The 16,186-nt window shown below is 36.3% G+C and overlaps 1 protein-coding gene and 1 long non-coding RNA gene across 13 annotated transcripts in view; one reads left to right on the top strand and one right to left on the bottom strand.

Moving 5' to 3' along the window:
* LOC127718168 (serine-rich adhesin for platelets-like) overlaps positions 1–16,186 on the top strand; it is a 199,855-nt gene that overhangs the window by 25,095 nt on the left and 158,574 nt on the right. The window lies entirely within an intron of this gene.
* LOC127718170 (uncharacterized) lies at positions 9,649–15,185 on the bottom strand. Of its 12 annotated transcripts, none has more exons than XR_007989607.1 (5): positions 14,223–14,429; positions 11,641–11,702; positions 11,147–11,463; positions 10,580–10,617; positions 9,649–9,692 (listed from the first exon to the last, which is right to left on the bottom strand). It is a non-coding gene; the product is annotated as an uncharacterized LOC127718170 (long non-coding RNA). The 12 variants fall into 12 exon arrangements; XR_007989612.1 differs by lacking the exon at positions 10,580–10,617 and adding an exon at positions 10,225–10,262; XR_007989616.1 differs by lacking the exons at positions 9,649–9,692; positions 10,580–10,617 and adding exons at positions 10,147–10,262; positions 15,084–15,185 and having other exon boundaries at positions 14,223–14,375.

The raw sequence follows: 16,186 nt of genomic DNA, 5'->3' as shown, positions 1-16,186 counted from the left end.
CAGTGTCAAAATGTCTTGTCAAGCGTACGGTTGTTCTGTCAGACAAGGTTATGACAAAAGTCTACATAGTTTTCCCAATCCCACAAAAAAAAAGAATTGTATCAGACATGGTTGTACAACCTTAAACTAACAGCAAATAGTTGCATCTATAGCAAGCACAAGTTTGTGTGTGAAGACCATTTTGAACAATATTGTTTCGAGGGAGATTCGATGGTAATTATCCTTTTTTAATAACAAAATAACCTAGCAGTTCTGATAGCTATAGTTATCAAATCCTTATATGATAAGATCTGGTTGAATAAAAAAAATATAGATTTGATGAGGAAGAACAGTTTCAATTATAAAAAAGACAAATGCAGTGTTCTTGTAACAATCACTGATTGACAGAAGATTCATTAGTATGCCTCTTTAATATAAAATGCATTGATTTGTATAAAGAATAGTTCCGTATTTAGACAAGATAATTTTTCAATTAATAAAGTTATACGATATAAAATAACATTGTTTTAATTATGATATTTAACGGCTATTGACAAGGAGCAATGTTTCGAAGAGGTTTTAGCTGGGACATAATATGTTGATATAGTATAATATTCCCAGGTTATAGATACATGTATGTAAATATCGAAATATCGGACATCTCAATTTTTTTATTAAAAGTGGGTTTTTTTTTAACTAATCTTTAAATTATATCAAATTGATACGGGATCAATTCGGAACGATCACTTATAAAGACACTTAGCTTTACAGTTAAATGTGTGACTCTATCTGGTATGTTCGGTGAAAAATTTATATTTTTTTTTTCTTTTTAAATTTTATTTACGTTATCTTATTATATATATGTTTTGGCTTCCTCCCGAATTGATAATAGGTATGTCAGAATTATTGATAGATTTCGTGTCAGAGCGACACATTCATTTAGGTATTCCAAGGACGTATATTAGATACACGTCCCTGGGTATTCCAGTGACATCCTGTCAACTAAAAATTCGTATTACACAATTATATAATACAGGTTCATGCATGGCCTCTTTATTGAGGTACCCGGTGTGCACAGGTAACATTTATTGAACCATATATTTGTGTCTAACGTTTTTTATCTTGTGTGTGTTTGAAATTATAATCCCACCTTTTAATGAATGATGTTCTGATAATAATATTATCCACTATTTTTGCTGATAATAAGTTTAAAAAAATTATAAACATGACCTTTGAACATTTTTGTGAAATGAATATTGTTTTGTCATGATTCTGGACCATATTTTTGAAGAAAAAAAAATTCTTCACGCAAATACTAGCTTTTGTCGATTGGCAAACATGCAGATATATAAAGTAATGCAGCACTTACAGTCACTATCAATATTAATTCATTGAAAATAAGAGAGCCCCTTCTATGTCTAATGTCCCTATCTTTATAAGGATAAGGACGACAGCGGAAAAAGGAGCGGAGATAGAGTGGCATAGTGAAAAAAAAATAAGTGAATAGAGAACAATATAGAGAATGATCGACGAAAAGCGAAATAGTTATTGTAAAGGAGCGGAGATAAAGAGAGGCATAGTGAAAAAAAATGTTTGCTTGACAAAGTTATTGCTCGCTTTGATATTTTTAGTTATATAAAATCACACATCGTGTTCCTAATTGGTATTCACGTGCACTTACTCTATGCTGGGAACAGTATATTAATATATATGTTCCTGCATGATGTGTTAAGTTTCTGCATAGCATGGTTAAAAATAATTAGTATCCCATTTGTTATATCGTAGTGTAACGGTGTTACTTTGTTAAATTTATTTAGTGAGTTAATGATTGTGTAAATAAGAATAAATCTGTATAAAAACTTCATATCATTTTAGTGATTGCCTATAGGCGTTTGATTATTGTTACATTTAAGATATATATATATATATATTTAGAACCTTTCATACATCTTAAAGTAAAAGATGTGTGTCTGAGTTAAACGACAGAAGAACCCTGTAATACTAGTACGAGAGTATAGCATGTAAAAATTCCTACTCAATATGGTTGTATTGGAAATCTTTTCATACAGATTGACAACTCATGGTCCAACATGCATGTAATATTTACCACATGACGCTCATAGTTCTTTCTACTATCATCATCTTATTCATTAAATTTTGCTGTAAACATCGATGGTTCACACCCAAACAATATGGGAGTAATATACCTTCAGATCTTCTCCGTGGTATACACTTGTGAAATATATAGACGAAATTCGGTATTGAAGTGAATCTACATCTCACAAACACAATTTTTGAATTACGATTTTGAGTGAACACCCACCAAACCAATACAAACGTATGGCAAGGTATAACCATGCAGGCATTTAGTTTTCGTCAGACACAAGATAAATAATCACTCTCATAAACGTATATATGCATGCAGTTTCAAATATCAAGAACAAGCGGTCGATGTCTTTAGATCATTGTTAAGTCCGTTTACTAACTGTTCAGAGTCAGACATGTCAATAGTTCATTCTTGGAACCTTCATATACCCCATATCCGACGATGGGAACTCTTTCTGATAGTGTTGACAACATAAGCTTGTTTATCTGTACAAGTGGTTGCATGGCCTCTCCTGCCCCAACAAACAAATACGGTACTAGTCTGCTATCTCTGGAGCTCATCCTCAATGGCGCTTATACGTCAGGAAACTTACAAATATACTAGTAAAGATTGTTTCAAGAACAACGAGGTTGGGACGAACTGTTCTAAAATCGTCAATATCAGTAATACCTTACTAAGATATGCCTTTAATTACCAGAACTGTATTACTAATTTGGATTAATGACGGCTATCCTAAAAAAAATCCTCAAGGAAATTAATGTATTAGCTTAGATTTATAATGTATGTATATTCATTAATGAAATAAACGATAATTGGTATTCTTTTCACAAATAATTTGTCTAAGTGATTGTCAAATGAATTTAATTATGTAAGAATGAAATGTTAATAAGAAAATTAAAAAAAATCATACATGTTGTACTGTTGTATTTTTTTCAATTAAAAACTTTAAAATTGCGATAGTTTTACGATTGTTAGCATTCAAACATCGCCAGATTTAAATACAAGTTAAAGAATTCCGGTAAAGTAAATTAAACAGATGTGCAATAATTATTAATTGGGAAATGTAACATTTAATTTTTAAGATTAAAAGTACTATTCTTTTAACTTCATATCTTAACTTTATGCTAATTGCATATAACGTAACCGAAAATTATCCCATTTTAATACTGTAACACTTTTGGAATTAAAAAGTTGAATGTTAATTTTCAATTAATTTATACAATTTAATTATTGTTTCTCTATTGTCATCGGGTATTTCATCTGGGTATATTAAACACGCTATACTCTTTCTGTTAATCCATCCAAAATGACAATAGTCACACCTGTGTACGCTTGAATTCACACCTGTACGCCTGAGGCTAAATTGCTGCAAGGTAAAGTTCAAACGAATTCTCATCAAATCGAGAAATAAACAATGACTTTACAAAATAATATACACACTCTGTTCACAAATATTTTGCATTGAAATGGTTATCAAAGTTATAACGGTAAATAAAACTTAAAATATTTTCAGTTCAATATCAGTAAAAATGTTCTATAGATATTTTATGAAAAAATCTCAATAATTTATGAAATTATTTCGAAAATATTTATATTTAGATAACTTCATATAGGAAGTTTTATTCAATCAATACAAAACGATCATTTTTAGATGATAAGTAAAAAATCGCGGACTTTCCCTTTAACAGCTTTATTGGAAAAATGGCTTAAAGCCATTGATGAAGGCGATCTTGTTTGGGCAGTGTTTCTAGATCAAGCAAAAGCTTTTGATCTTCTCAAATATGAACTGCTTCTTCAAAATTTAAACAAAAACAAATTTGCTTATACTTCGGTACGTTGGTTAACATCATATTTGGCTGACAGATAACAAATGGTATCTTTTTCAAATACATTTTCAGACGTACAAAAACAAAAAACGGGTGTACCTCAAGGATCCGTTTTAGGACCTGTGTTGTTTTTGATTTTTATAGATGATCTTTCTTTATCTAATCCTAATCATAACACTGATTTATTTGCTGATGATAGCATCATATCAGTCATTGGACAAAACAAAAGTTGCATCAGTCAGAAACTTTATACGGTTTTATAAGATATTTTTCGCTAGTGTAATGACAATAAAATGGCTGTAAATGTATCTAAAACGAAAGCTATATGTATTGGCTCTAAACAGAAGCTTTCTGTTACATCAGATAAAAACATTAATATTGCCATAAATGGACAACAAATTAAAGAAAGTACTTGTGAAAAGGTTCTAGGTATTTTTGTTGATGCATCTCTATCTTGATCTTCTCATAATGATCATATAATAAAAAAGTCAACTCTTCTTTAGCTTTACTAAAAAGGATAAAGAAATACTTGAATCACAAAGCTAGACAACTGTTTTATAACGCTTACGTTTTACCTCATTTAGATTATTGTTGTTCAATATGGGGAAACTGCAACAACTTTCTTTTAGATAGTTTACTAAACCTGCAAAAGAGGGCAGCAAGAATAATTTTAGACGAACATGATTACATCAAACCTATCGAATTATTTCAAGAATGTAACATTGTGCCGACTACACAAAGAATACATTATCATAACTCATTACTAATGTATAAGGCAAAACATGGTTTAGCTCCAGAATATTTGTCAAGTTTTATTTTATCAGCTTCTGCAAACCAACAATGCAATACGAGATTTTCGTCTTCAAATAATTTTATAATTCCAAAACCGAATACAGAGTTGTATAAGTCTAGATTCACGTATAATGGACCAAAAGATTGGAATGCTCTTCTAGTACAATTAAAAAATCAGGCACAGTATTAGAATTTGAGCATAACTACAAATCTATGTACTTTTAACATTACTATGATACGTTTACTGTAATGCCATATAATAATTGTTTATTGAATTTAAATTGTATTGCATCTTTATTTATCATTATTATTGAATTTGTATTGTTTATTCTTTATTGTAAATATTATTGTATTAAGAGAGCCTTATTGAAAATTGGTGTAATCAAAATGAGTTACTCTCTCTAAATAAAGATATTAATATTATCATTATTAATGTAAGTTGCTAGATTTGATGGTGTGCTTTTCATCCTGGAACTTCCTGTAAAGAACTTCATGCTGCTTGGGTTCGGCAATTACTAGTATTACAAACGTAATGTAAAGCGTTTGTAAAAACTCCCTTAAGTGTTTGAAAGCGTTTCAGAAAACATCGCCTAGTGTTTGATAGCGTTTGAAAACAAATCACCTTTAGCGTTTGATGGCTCAGACCAGCAGATGTTGCATAAGGTTTTGAACTCCTTGAATGCAAGGTCCGAACATAGGTCACGGTGAATGTGTTTGAAAATTCTTGTATTGTTGAAAGAGATCTTGACACACAAAGTTGGATCGTCTTGCGCGAGAGTTTTGACAGAAATAGAATCAGTCTGCGTTGTTGAGTTTAACTCGGGCGTAGAAGTCTTCGCCCTGATTCTGCTTGCTCAGCACCAAGTCATCAAAATTCACCAAGATCTTATGGTTGGTGTCAATCCCCGAGAGTATGTTCGAAGACGAACGCGTCGACGCTGCTACGCTGCCTTGGTTGGGAAAAAACGTCAATGACATCGATGAGTAATGTGGGACCCTTACCTATATAATAACGGACAGGAGGTCGCGTATGTCGTGTTTTGAGAACCTCTTCACCAGTGCTTTTTGCATGAGTTGATAGATAGGTTGAGATAGACAAGAGATTTTCCAAAGACGTACAAACTATCGAAACATAAACACCCCGACCGGAGAAGTAGGTTGTTTAGCAGCGTCTTCTAACGGCAGTCTGAGATGTAAGAGGAGTACACAGACAAACAGTCGCTTCGAATTTACAACTAGCAACGGGCGACGACGGAGGGGGTGGATCGAGGATATTCCACTTCATGAGTACTACCAGTGGATGTTTCATGAACAAACTGAATAACAACTCCCCGATGGAGATGCATCGTTTGGGGCACAACTTCACGGGACCTGGTTCTAAGCTGAATAAACGATTACATACAGTTAGAACCCCAAAACCTTGGTCCATACCTATCAGTGAGTCGCTCAAGCTGCGTATCGTCATCTCTGCTGTTTATAGACTTCTTTGGTCCACCGAAAGGTGTGTATTCCTTCTGAAATGTACTTCTCTTCTTTGGGATTCGAACCTTGTCACCCACGTTAAACCGAGCCGTGTAAATAAGCTGTCGATGCTCAACATAAGGATACAACAACTCGCAACTATGTCCGTGACAAGAACATGCATTGTTAACTGAACACTAGCAATAATCCAGTAATGAGAAAGAGAATGGAACGCGGCATCGTTTGACCCCCCATCTTCATCAAAGTACAATTCGGTCATGGGCGTCCCAATAGAAAAGTTCGTTAGACGGATGAATTAGTTGAAGAGTTACACATTTCGACGTAAATTCGAGAAACGATGCGTGATCGTTGTGGGTTAAGGTGAAACTACTGAGTTCTCTTAAAAGACCAAAGAATTCACGTTAATTCTTAGCATCATCAATGTTTTCTCCAAATACGGCTGCCTGGTATCGCCCAAGACCAAGAAAGGTGTAACGATCAAAGTTGCTTTTTAAACGGTATTTAATATAAAAAAGAAGATGTGGTATGATTGCCAATGAGACAACTCTTCACAAGAGACCAAATGACACAGAAATTAACACATATAGGTCACCGTTTTAATTCCCATGAAACTATGGACGGCCAAGGTTACCATATTCTACATCAAAGAGGTCAAGGTGTTTTGCCGAAAATACAACGTTGATGTCTACTCTATTGATCCCGCCAGAATGGAGGAAAGTCGAGTGTTGTCGACCGCTGGAACTACACAATGAAGGAGAAGATGTTCAAATACTTTAAATCCAACTCTACGCGCACATGCATGATTGGTACTTTGGATGATCTCGTTCACCAACAAAAACACCACCAAACAAAGATCGATCAAAATGACTCATGTGGCTGCAAGTCATAAGGAATATGAAAAAAAATTAGGTGTACTCTAACTTGTACGCTGACATGCCTCCCATACAGCAGGGTCGATTCCGCGTGTTTACCAATTCCCACGATTTCAACGATGGGGAGATACAGGGTTCCCGAACTTCAGAAGACCTCGTACCGCATCGATAAGGTATTACAAAGGCGAAATCGGTTTGATGTAATATATCTTTGTGAAATGAAGAGGTAATCTGAGTCATTTAATTCTTGGAACAAACAATTAGCCATGGAGTCACAACCTCTCAGGAAGCTTTATATTCTTGACGATTCGCAAAGACTGTAAAGGTTATGAGAATGTGACGGTTACTAGCAACAATGGGTTTAATGGTCTGATTATGATGCAACGTATGGACCTGAATTTTTATGGCTTCGATATCTACTCTAGTTAATTTTAACACATCTCTCTCCGTCAATCTATCAAATTTCTCTTTCTTGTTCTTCCTATTTCTTTGCATACCAACCATTCATCCCCGGGTCCTCTATCATCTTATTTTCGTGAAGTTCACGAATCAAATGGACCTGCATATTTAAGTTTGGGCTACTGTTTCCCCGTTGGTAGAAACACATTCACACTTGCCCATCTTGTCCATTATTTTTTCTCATGTTCTTTGATTGATTCATTATATTCTATCTTCATCCATTTTATATCCGTTTTAATCTGGTCGTACTAGGTTTCATACGTGCTGTCTTTTACGTTTTGAATGACTCACCGTTTCATTACAGCATCAGAACTGGCCCTCGGAGCTTTCAGAATGATGATACGATTGTCGTTCATGTTCATGTCTTCGCAGAAACTACCCATGGTCATCCCTCCTTATCCATAGAATCCAAATTAGTTTACTATGTTTTATTTATTTATAACAGCAAAGTGAACACCACTTCATCAAACAATTAACATTCCGACAAATTTCAGCAAAGGTGCCAACAGACCATCTTTCCTCTTATCTGTATTTCATCTGTGTTGTATCGGATCTCGCATCGTAGGTACTCAATCATCTCCTTTAGGAGATTTAAATATAACGATAAGAAGATGTGATTTGATTACTAATTAGACAACTCTCCACAAGAGACCAATTGCAAATGACACAGACATTAACAACTATATGCCACCGTTCGGTCTTACGTCCATAAGAATCAAAGTAAACGTCCAATATGTCTCTAGATCCGTTCGTGGTTCGTTTGGTAAGTCGAATACTTCTAATCGTTCATTCCTCGCTCGAGTTCCAATGTTGACGAGGGTGTCTTGGGGGAAAATATTATCAACCTGTGTATATTTATCCATTTAAATCAGATAATGCCCGCACGTGGACGAGGGTACTTATACTGTCTTCAAGGATGTTGCGCTTAGATTGTCATCATCGGCTTTCTTGCGACATTCGAATGAAGAATCGCTTAATAGGCCGTATCATGTCATGGTCTACAACTGTCTTTTTTTATAAACCTTTCCATGATCTATCATATGATGCTGGTAAAATTAACTGGTCTGTACGTAGTTTTACTATGGCTTTTTATCTCCCCTTTTAAACAACGCAGTAATCTTGGCCAATTTTCTAACATACTCGTACAAAACCTCTGATGAATATAAACTGTTGAAAATAATACAAAGTAGAGTGTCAATTAAGTCTGTAAGTGTATATAAAACTTTAGGTTGTAACTGGTCAGCATCTGGTGAGTTTTCTTAACGTATTCAAGTTTTTCAATAATTTGCTAACTTTTCTTTTGTTTAAAAGTTTCGTTGCTAGAAGGTTATTCCCACTAAATTCTTTCTAAAAGTTTCATCTTTATCATTTTTTTATCGAAATACCCTTGAATAAAATTCAGCCTTCTCTTTATCAGTACTTACAATACAAATTTTAACATCTCTTTTATCATGTAATTCGAATCGGGGAGTTTGGATTTTCATTTCGACTTTTCATATGACAAGAAATTCTAACAATTAGTCTCTGCTAACTCTGATATGTCTTTTTCACGGTTTTTACGTTCTCGTGTGACACTTGATTTGGCTTTATTCATAGCTAAAGTTTAGTTCCTTTAGATATAATTAAACATAGCACCACTCGAAACTTTGCGCAAACGATGCGCCTGTTTCCCCTCTACAAGACCTATATAGCCAAACCCCGTGACACCCCTCATTATTGTTCTCTAGAAGCCATGGAATTGGCCAACCCTCCGGATTTTTCGCATCTTTTTTCAAATTTTGAGCCCTAGTTTCAGATTTTTTAACATAGCGCCACTTGAAACCTTGCGCAAACGATGCGCCTGTTTCTCCTGTACAAGACCTATATAGTCATACCCCGTGACACCCCTCATTATTTTTCTCTAGAAGCCATGGAAAAGGCCAAACTCCCGGTTTTTTCCAATTTTTTAAAATTTCGATCCCTAGTTTCAAATTTTTTAACATAGCGCCACTCGAAACCTTGCGCAAACGATGCGCCTATTTCTCCTCTACAACACCTATATAGGTATACCCCGTGACACCCCTCATTATTTTTCTCTAGAAGCCATGGAATAGGCCAACCCCCAAGTTTAAAACAATTTATTTTTCAAAATTTGAGCTCTAGTTTCAGATTTTTGAACATAGCACCCTTCGATACCTTGCGCAAAAGATGTGCCTGTTTCTCCTATACAAGACCTATATAGTCATACCCCGTGACACCCCTCATTATTTTTCTCTAGAAGCCATGGAAAAGGCCAAACTCCCGGTTTTTTTCCAATTTTTAAAAATTTCGATCCCTAGTTTCAAATTTTTGAACATAGCGCCACTCGAAACCTTGCGCAAACGATGCGCCTATTTCTCCTCTACAACACCTATATAGCTATACCCCGTGACAACCCTCATTATTTTTCTATAGAAGCCATGGAATAGGCCAACCCCCAAGTTTAAAACAATTTTTTTTTTCAATTTTTGAGCTCTAGTTTCAGATTTTTTAACATAGCGCCCTTCGATACCTTGCGCAAAAGATGCGCCTGTTTCTCCTCTACAAACCCTATATTGTCATACCCCGTGACACCCCTCATTATGTTTTCTCTAGAAGCCATGGAATAGGCCAACCCCCTGTTTAAAATAATTTGTTTTCAAATTTTGAGCTCTAGTTTCAGATTTTTGAACATAGCGCCCTTCGATACCTTGCGCAAAAGATGCGCCTGTTTCTCCTCTACAAGACCTATATAGCCATACCCCGTGACACCCCTCATTATTTTTCTCTAGAAGCCATGGAATAGGCCAACCCCCAAGTTTAAAACAATTTTTTTTTCAAATTTTGAGCTCTAGTTTCAGATTTTTGAACATAGCGCCCTTCGATACCTTGCGCAAAAGATGGGCCTGTTTTTCCTCTACAAGACCTATATAGTCATACCCCGTGACACCCCTCATTATTTTTCTCTAGAAGCCATGGAAAAGGCCAATCCCCAAGTTTACAACAATTTTTTTTCAAATTTTGATCTCTAGTTTCAGATTTTCGAACATAGCGCCCTTCGATACCTTGCACAAAAGATGCGCCTGTTTCTCCTCTACAAGACCTATATAGTCATACCCCGTGACACCCCTAATTATTTTTCTCTAAAGGCCATGGAAAAAGCCAGCCCCCAAGTTTAAAACAATTTTTTTTCAATTTTTGAGCTCTAGTTTCAGATTTTTTAACATAGCACCCTTCGATATCTTGCGCAAAAGATGCGCCTGTTTCTCTTCTACAAGACCTATATAGTCATACCCCGTGACACCCCTAATTATTTTTCTCTAAAGGCCATGGAAAAAGCCAGCCCCCCTGTTTAAAACAATTTTTTTTCAAATTTTGAGCTCTAGTTTCAGATTTTTGAACATAGCGCCCTTCGATACCTTGCGCAAAAGATGCGCCTGTTTTTCCTCTACAAGACCTATATAGTCATACCCCGTGACACCCCTAATTATTTTTCTCTAGAAACATTGGAATAGGCGAACCCCCCTGTTTTTAACATTTTTTTTCAAATTTTGAGCTCTAGTTTCAGATTTTTGAACATAGCACCCTTCGATACTTGCGCAAAAGATGCGCCTGTTTCTCCTCTAAAAGACCTATATAGTCATACCCCGTGACACCCCTCATTATTTTTCTCTAGAAGCCATGGAATAGGCGAACCCCCCTGTTTAAAACAATTTTTTTTCAAATTTTGATCTCTAGTTTCAGATTTTTGAACATAGCGCCCTTCGATACCTTGCGCAAAAGATGCGCCTGTTTCTCCTCTACAAGACCTATATAGCCATACCCCGTGACACCCCTCATTATTTTTCTCTAGAAGCCATGGAATAGGCCAACCCCCAAGTTTAAAACAATTTTTTTTTCAAATTTTGAGCTCTAGTTTCAGATTTTTGAACATAGCGCCCTTCGATACCTTGCGCAAAAGATGGGCCTGTTTTTCCTCTACAAGACCTATATAGTCATACCCCGTGACACCCCTCATTATTTTTCTCTAGAAGCCATGGAAAAGGCCAATCCCCAAGTTTACAACAATTTTTTTTCAAATTTTGATCTCTAGTTTCAGATTTTCGAACATAGCGCCCTTCAATACCTTGCGCAAAAGATGCGCCTGTTTCTCCTCTACAAGACCTATATAGTCATACCCCGTGACACCTCTCATTATTTTTCCCTAGAAGCCATGGAAAAGGCCAAACTCCCGGTTTTTTCCAATTTTTTAAAATTTCGATCTCTAGTTTCAAATTTTTGAACATAGCGCCACTCGAAACCTTGCGCAAACGATGCGCCCATTTCTCCTCTACAACACCTATATAGCTATACCCCGTGACACCCCTCATTATTTTTCTCTAGAAGCCATGGAATAGGCGAACCCCCCTGTTTAAAACAATTTGTTTTCAAATTTTGAGCTCTAGTTTCAGATTTTTGAACATAGCGCCCTTCGATACCTTGCGCAAAATATGCGCCTATTTCTCCTCTACAAAACCTATATAGTCATACCCCGTGACGCCCCTCATTATTTTTTCTCTAGAGGCCATGGAATAGGCCAACCCCCTGTTTAAAACAATTTGTTTTTCAAATTTTGAGCTGTAGTTTCAGATTTTTGAACATAGCGCCCTTCGATACCTAAGGCAAAAGATGCGCCTGTTTCTCTTCTACAAGACCTATATAGCCATACCCCGTGACACCCCTCATTATTTTTATCTAGAAGCCATGGGATAGGCCAACCCCCAAGTTTAAAACAATTTTTTTTTCAAATTTTGAGCTCTAGTTTCAGATTTTGAACATAGCACCCTTCGATACCTTGCGCAAAAGATGCGCCTGTTTCTCCTCTACAAGACCTATATAGTCATATCCCGTGACACCCCTCATTATTTTTCTCTAGAACCCATGGAAAAGGCCAAACTCCTGGTTTTTTTCCAATTTTTTAAAAATTTCGATCCCTAGTTTCAAATTTTTGAACATAGCGCCACTCGAAACCTTGCGCAAACGATGCGCCTATTTCTCCTCTACAACACCTTTATAGCTATACCCCGTGACACCCCTCATTATTTTTCTCTAGAAGTCATGGAATAGGCGAACCCCCCCCTGTTTAAAACAATTTTTTTTCAAATTTTGAGTTCTAATTTCAGATTTTTGAACATAGCACCCTTCGATACCTTGCACAAAAGATGCGCCTGTTTCTCCTCTACAAGACCTATATAGTCATACCCCGTGACACCCCTCATTATTTTTCTCTAAAGGCCATGGAAAAAGCCAGCCCCCAAGTTTAAAACAATTTTTTTTCAATTTTTGAGCTCTAGTTTCAGATTTTTGAACATAGCACCCTTCGATATCTTGCGCAAAAGATGCGCCTGTTTCTCTTCTACAAGACCTATATAGTCATACCCCGTGACACCCCTCATTATTTTTCTCTAAAGGCCATGGAAAAAGCCAGCCCCCAAGTTTAAAACAATTTTTTTTCAATTTTTGAGCTCTAGTTTCAGATTTTTGAACATAGCACCCTTCGATATCTTGCGCAAAAGATGCGCCTGTTTCTCTTCTACAAGACCTATATAGTCATACCCCGTGACACCCCTCATTATTTTTCTCTAGAAGCCATGGAATATGCCCCCACCCCCCCCCCCCCCCCTCCCCTGTTTAAAACAATTTTTTTTTCAAATTTTGAGCTCTAGTTTCAGATTTTGAACATAGCACCCTTCGATACCTTGCGCAAAAGATGCGCCTGTTTCTCCTCTACAAGACCTATATAGTCATATCCCGTGACACCCCTCATTATTTTTCTCTAGAACCCATGGAAAAGGCCAAACTCCTGGTTTTTTTCCAATTTTTTAAAAATTTCGATCCCTAGTTTCAAATTTTTGAACATAGCGCCACTCGAAACCTTGCGCAAACGATGCGCCTATTTCTCCTCTACAACACCTTTATAGCTATACCCCGTGACACCCCTCATTATTTTTCTCTAGAAGCCATGGAATAGGCGAACCCCCCCTCTGTTTAAAACAATTTTTTTTCAAATTTTGAGTTCTAATTTCAGATTTTTGAACATAGCACCCTTCGATACCTTGCACAAAAGATGCGCCTGTTTCTCCTCTACAAGACCTATATAGTCATACCCCGTGACACCCCTCATTATTTTTCTCTAAAGGCCATGGAAAAAGCCAGCCCCCAAGTTTAAAACAATTTTTTTTCAATTTTTGAGCTCTAGTTTCAGATTTTTGAACATAGCACCCTTCGATATCGTGCGCAAAAGATGCGCCTGTTTCTCTTCTACAAGACCTATATAGTCATACCCCGTGACACCCCTCATTATTTTTCTCTAGAAGCCATGGAATATGCCAACCCCCCCCCCCCCCCCCCCCCCCCTCCCCTGTTTAAAACAATTTTTTTTCAAATTTTGAGCTCTAGTTTCAGATTTTTGAACATAGCGCCCTTCGATACCTTGCGCAAAAGATGCGCCTGTTTTTCCTCTACAAGACCTATATAGTCATACCCCGTGACACCCCTAATTATTTTTCTCTAGAAACATTGGAATAGGCGAACCCCCCTGTTTTTAACATTTTTTTTCAAATTTTGAGCTCTAGTTTCAGATTTTTGAACATAGCACCCTTCGATACTTGCGCAAAAGATGCGCCTGTTTCTCCTCTAAAAGACCTGTATAGTCATACCCCGTGACACCCCTCATTATTTTTCTCTAGAAGCCATGGAATAGGCGAACCCCCCTGTTTAAAACAATTTTTTTTCAAATTTTGATCTCTAGTTTCAGATTTTTGAACATAGCGCCCTTCGATACCTTGCGCAAAAGATGCGCCTGTTTCTCTTCTACAAGACCTATATAGCCATACCCCGTGACACCCCTCATTATTTTTCTCTAGAAGCCATGGAATAGGCGAACCCCCAAGTTTAAAACATTTTTTTTTTCAAATTTTGAGCTCTAGTTTCAGATTTTTGAACATAGCACCCTTCGATACCTTGCGCAAAAGATGCGCCTGTTTCTCCTCTACAAGACCTATATAGTCATACCCCGTGACACCCCTCATTATTTTTCTCTAGAAGCCATGGAAAAGGCCAGACTCCCGGTTTTTTTCCAATTTTTTAAAATTTCGATCTCTAGTTTCAAATTTTTGAACATAGCGTCACTCGAAACCTTGCGCAAACGATGCGCCTATTTCTCCTCTACAACACCTATATAGCTATACCCCGTGACACCCCTCATTATTTTTCTCTAGAAGCCATGGAATAGGCGAACCCCCCTGTTTAAAACAATTTTTTTTCAAATTTTGAGCTCTAGTTTCAGATTTTTGAACATAGCGCTTTTCGATACCTTGCGCAAAAGATGCGCCTCTTTCTCCTCTACAAGACCTATATTGTCATACCCCGTGACACCCCTCATTATTTTTTCTCTAGAAGCCATGGAATAGGCCAACCCCCTGTTTAAAATAATTTGTTTTCAAATTTTGAGCTCTAGTTTCAGATTTTTGAACATAGTGCCCTTCGATACTTTGCGCAAAAGATGCGCCTGTTTCTCCTCTACAAGACCTATATAGTCATACCCCGTGACACCCCTCATTATTTTTCTCTAGAAGCCATGGAATAGGCCAACCCCCATTTCTGCAAATGTGTATCTTAGTTCAATTAAACAATGACATTAAAGGCATCAAAGGTGCTGTATTTTACAGGGAAGGACTACTTTTACATACGTTCTAAATCGAAGAGGGTGCATTGGTGGTCTTGCACCTACAAATAATCCGTTGACAGATGCAGATTTACTGTGGTACTGAATATTAGCCTAAAAAGGGATGTGACTTGTTTTATCAATGGATGGGATAAATACGATTTCATGATTGAGTTGAAATTGCAATATTTGGAAAGAATTTCTGCCTGTTTAAATATTTTTCATTAAACGGCCGTTGCTGTCTTATTCATTTTTTCGGTTGTTAGATATATCGCCTTATTGTTCGCTAGTTATTGTTCGCTAGCTTCAGCCTGGTTAATGGACATTAGGTCAATAGAAATCAATAAATAAATAACCATTTTTTGAAGTACTAACAGTATAAAGAAGTTGCACTACCGTTGTTGCCGAATAGAAAATTATTATGTCGACCATTTTTAAATTAGCCGTCAAATAACTGGTGTTAAAGCAGTATTCAGTACCTATTTTGATGAACATTTCTACAAAGGATGTTTGAAACCAAAATATCTTTGGATAAAAAAGGGGGATGCAAATGTTACAATGGTCAAATGAGCAAAAAGACCAAAATCAAACATAAATAAAGCTATGTCTGTTTTTTGTAATATAGCGTAAGGGAAGACATAATTTCTTGTTATGTATCCATATATTTTTTGGTTTTAATAGATACCTTTCGACATTCACGATACATGTTCATGACTGGAAAGCCAATTGGTAACTATGAAATACTTGTTCGTCTTGAATGCAGTCCAACAATGCTAGAACTGCATTTTTCACTTGTACAAATTTCCCTGAAGGTTACTCAGACTTTGATAAATGAATTGAAAGCCACAGGTATACAGTTGAGAAAGTATATCGCAGAATGGTGTCTTTAAAGAGATATTATTATATCTATAAAGAAGATTTATAATTGTATTTTTTACATTTTTATGTTTATATCTTATCTTTATTC

Source organism: Mytilus californianus, unplaced genomic scaffold (assembly GCF_021869535.1).
Source record: "Mytilus californianus isolate M0D057914Y unplaced genomic scaffold, xbMytCali1.0.p SCAF_10, whole genome shotgun sequence".
Classification (NCBI taxonomy): Eukaryota; Metazoa; Mollusca; class Bivalvia; order Mytilida; family Mytilidae; genus Mytilus; species Mytilus californianus.
The sequence above is the reverse complement of the archived record's forward strand: the minus strand, read 5'-3'. Positions and strand labels throughout refer to the sequence as shown.